The sequence below is a fragment of the Populus euphratica genome, unplaced genomic scaffold (assembly GCF_000495115.2).
Source record: "Populus euphratica unplaced genomic scaffold, PopEup_1.0 scaffold560.1, whole genome shotgun sequence".
NCBI classification, from domain to species: Eukaryota; Viridiplantae; Streptophyta; class Magnoliopsida; order Malpighiales; family Salicaceae; genus Populus; species Populus euphratica.
The window spans coordinates 114,718-119,200 of NW_011500436.1; positions in this window are offsets into that span (position 1 = coordinate 114,718).

The window sequence follows — 4,483 nt, forward strand, 5'->3', positions numbered from 1 at the left end:
TTCTATTTTATAAAGTATATGCAAAATTGTTGTTACTATGATGGCAGAGTAAGGAGAACTTTTTATGACTCTTGAGACGCATCTTAGTAATCATTTGTAACAAGGTCTATCATAATACTTCTTGAAATATTTAGATTTACAAACTCTCGTATTATTATCACTTAATTCTGCTCATATACTTATTTAACATGTATTTTTAAACCTTAATTTACACACACACTTTAACATATGATTGTGGGTTGCATATTGGATTATTACATTATTTATATTCTTTTGTTAAAGGTAACAACTAAGGGAAAGGGCAATATATAATTAAAAAAAAGAAAAAAAGAAAAAAGAAAAATAATAATAATAATAAAAATGTAGATAAGTTTGGTTTCGTAGCCTCCCTAACCTAAGCAATTAAGCCCAAAGGGGTGTTTTAACATCTAATACCCTAAAGTCAACTCACTTGGGAGCTATTGGCCCAACACTTGTTACATGGGTTGAGGAGAAAAGCTTAAGGGAATCAAATATTGCATTATCTACATATCAATATCTACGACCTGAGTTACTAAGCTCGTACGGATGTCTTAACACCTAATGAACTAAGACCAACTGGTTTGGGAGTCATTAGTTGAAAGCTCGTTACATGAGTTAAAGATGCATGGTGTTTTAAATTATATGTATATATAATTATAAAAAAAAGAAGACAGAAATAATAATCCCAACCCAAGGAAGTTCACCTTAAACATTAGAACAAAAATTTTGTTTTCTTCCAAGAAAAGCCCCATAATTATGTGTTGATACATTGAGCACAAAAGAAAGGTTTATGAATATCTTCTTAAGAGGTATTGAGCAGGTATATAAATTTAATAAGAGTTTGATTATCTGGATAGATTAATGGAAGTTAAATGATGACTACCTTGCTTTGTGGAATTTGCAAAGTATTTTTCTATTTTAACGCTTTGATTACTAGGGACTAGTATTTTTATCAAGGTTTTATATCATCATTTTGCACTTGAAGTATCAATAACTCCTTAACTAAAGCATGTTTTCTAATAACATATCTAATAATATAAGATACCTTTAATTTGTGGTAAATGTTTATTTTAAATGCAGGCCTACACATAAATGAAAGGATTGATTGATGAATTTAATAACTGAAATTGAAAGGGTAAAGAGATGGCTAAAATTAGAAAAGAGATGTCGGTGCAATCCAAACTGGAACACTATTTGGTAATTGGGTTATATCTGGAGCTATAGATCTTAGATTTAGGTCTAATTTATATGGATGGAAAGGTAAAACATAGGCCTAAAACTTTCATATGGAGCCTAAGACCTAAAAAAGTCATTTTCAAGTCCAAATTATATCAACAACAAAGAAGCCCGAATCTGTCCTCCAGCCCGAGTACTGTTCAGTATTTTGGCCATATCTGGAGTTCTAGAAGTCGAAATGAGCTGAATATTTTACACAAGAAAGCTGAGACAATTTCCTACAACTTTCATGTTTTCAAGTGGCTCCAATTTTGGCATTATCAATGACGTTTTGGGCAGACAAGAGAAGATAAGGATTGTCACCAAGTCAAGAGTTGGTCACCCACTTATTAATTAGTCATAAAATCAATAGTTCCCAAATTTGGCCTATAAAAAGAGGTATTTGCCATGCATTTAGGCATCTTGGTGTCCAGATCAAGATCATGCTCTTACTTTCTCTCTTTTTATTTCTTGTAATGTTTATGCTTTGTTTTTATTAATATCAAGTTTATGCCTTTCATTTCCTTTTCTTTACTTAGTTAACTTTTATCTTATTTATGTTCTTATTTTGTTTATCTATTTTTCTTTCTTTCATTATGTTTAGCTAAGTTTATTATGTTAAGGTGAAAAGGTTACACTAATGGTGTAAGAATAAGTATAGTATAAACTTAATATAGACTTTAACGTTTGATACTAACATATTTTATATTTGTTATCTTGTTCACTCTTTAATACTTTGCTTGTTAAATAACTAATCTTGATTTATGTTGTATAACACTTGGTACAACAAATGCTTGGCACTTTCATAGCTCATACTGTATGGTATAACTGACACCTGAGCTATGAAAGGAACTTCATTTGTTGTTAACATAAGTTATAATCATGAATGCTTGACGAGATTTACAAGTATTAGCATTAATCGAATAAGATGACTAATGTAATCATGTTAACAATCTATAATCTAATTGAAACCTCCTTTATATGTGGTTTCCAATTGAATAATAAGAGTTTATACTATACTTGTTTGACATACCATTAGTGGATCCTCTAGCCTTGACATTGTTTGTTATCATTATTTAATCCTTACGTTAATTTTCCATCTCAAAGTTCTCATCAACTTTTCTTCTTCTTCTTCTTCATTATTATTATTTCTTCTTCTTCTTCTTCTTTTCTTTATTGTTGTTGTTAAAAGGATGGGGATGCTTCTTTTTCTTTATTATTGTTATTATTATTATTATTATTATTATTACTACTACTACTACTACTACTACTAGTATTATTAGTATTATTATTGCTACTATTATTATTGTTGTTGTTATTGTTACTATTGTTGTTGTTTATAATAGTTGTTTATAATTTGTACAATTAACCTCCCTGTGGTTCGACCTCGGTCTTGCCAGGTTATTTATTACTTCGACACTTCTGCACTTGGGAGAAGGATCAATCTTTTAGTCGTGACAGCTATCATATTCTTTACAATTTTTCATCTAATTCCATTTTTAATACTTCTGGTATTATCCCTTCTGGATTCATTAACATTTTCCTTTCCATCCCTAAATTTTCCGACCAATATCATATGTTAATGTTGAAGGAAAATTCCTTCAAAAATGCTACACCAATTTGTTGATACCATCAACTATTTTCCATAGGATTACTAATTAAACCTCTTCTTTCCAAAACCTAAAAATATGCAATTCTTTTTTTGTATATGACAAAAAATCCTAAATTTATTTTGAGCATCTTTTTAAAGAAAATTTTAAACACTTTTGGCATTGTTTAACAAAATATATTGCATTAAGTTTGACAAGTTTATAAAATTCCAATGAATTTTGACTTATCTTTAAAAAATATTTTAATTTTTTTTTGGCAAGAACATATTATTTACTTTTAATATAAGGATAAAAAAAACCATTAGGGGGTTATTATCCAAAATATTATTTGGGATGATAATATTATTTACATTTAATGAAGGAAAAAAAAAACCTAAAAGGGGTTAATATTTCAAATATTATTAGGGATAATAATTTTACTACTCACTTTAATATAAGGATAAGACATTTGTACGAAGTTAATATCCAAAATATTATTATGAATAATAAAACTCATTTACTTCTAATATAAAGATAAAATTCAAAAAGAATTTTATCTAAAATATTATTAGAAATGATGCGACAACAAAAAACATAATTTTATTTTTCCCTTGAAAGAAGCCTCAACAATAATTGAGGATATTATACCTTGCCATACCAAGCTCTTGACTTGAAAAATTAGAATTTGTTTATCATAGCAGACCGTCATAGTAAGTCAATAGAGATAGACTTCATTAGACAATAGCAAACAAATAAAAAAAGATGCACTTTATCACAGCTAAGGTATATTAAAAGTGTTAATATCTTTTATTTATACAATCAATGTCTTACCTAGAATCTCTTAAAATAAACTAGTTAAGTTTCCTAGTAGCTACAATACTAGATGATGACTTATTGAACAAGCCAAAGACCATTCCCAAAGGCACTGCCTGAGAATTGTCACCTTAACATCGCTCTCATGAGGAGGGTACAATAATAATAGTAATCAAATCTAATAAAAATCTAATATTTTTCAGCAATCAAGTTTATGGCATTAATCAATGCTGCTAAAATGCAAGCAATAATCATATATTTATCAATCCATAACACAAAAAATATAAACCTATTTCTTGAATCAATGTAAAACATCGAGCCAAAAAATAATCATGATCGTAATAGAATCGAATCCAAAACCAATCCAAATTATATTCCAAAATGTAAAAGCATTACTGTTTCAAAGCATTAGTCAGGCTACATCATAAGAACTTACGCGATCAAAGGAACCAAAGATGTCAAGGTCAAAGATGACGAAGCAGGTGAGCTTGAGATGGTTTATTTCTTGTGTTTGGTAATGATAATTAGGCAGTAGATGGTAACAATATTTTTCTCGACTGATGACTTGAATACTACTGACTAGTTATTTGTTGATAAATAAACCATAATTTAGAGGTGAGCAGTCTCCTGACTCGGTCTGCAAAACAAGACCAACGGATCAAACCATTAATCTACTTAAGTAATTATAAATTTGAATTTTTTTATCTAAAACAGTACAAAAAATAATATAGATTTATACAACTTTTAAGCTTAAATTTTTTTTTTATTTTAAGAGATATATTAAAAAGTAATATAAAATTATTTTTATATTTTAGATAACATCTTAACCTTTTGGATTGAAATGC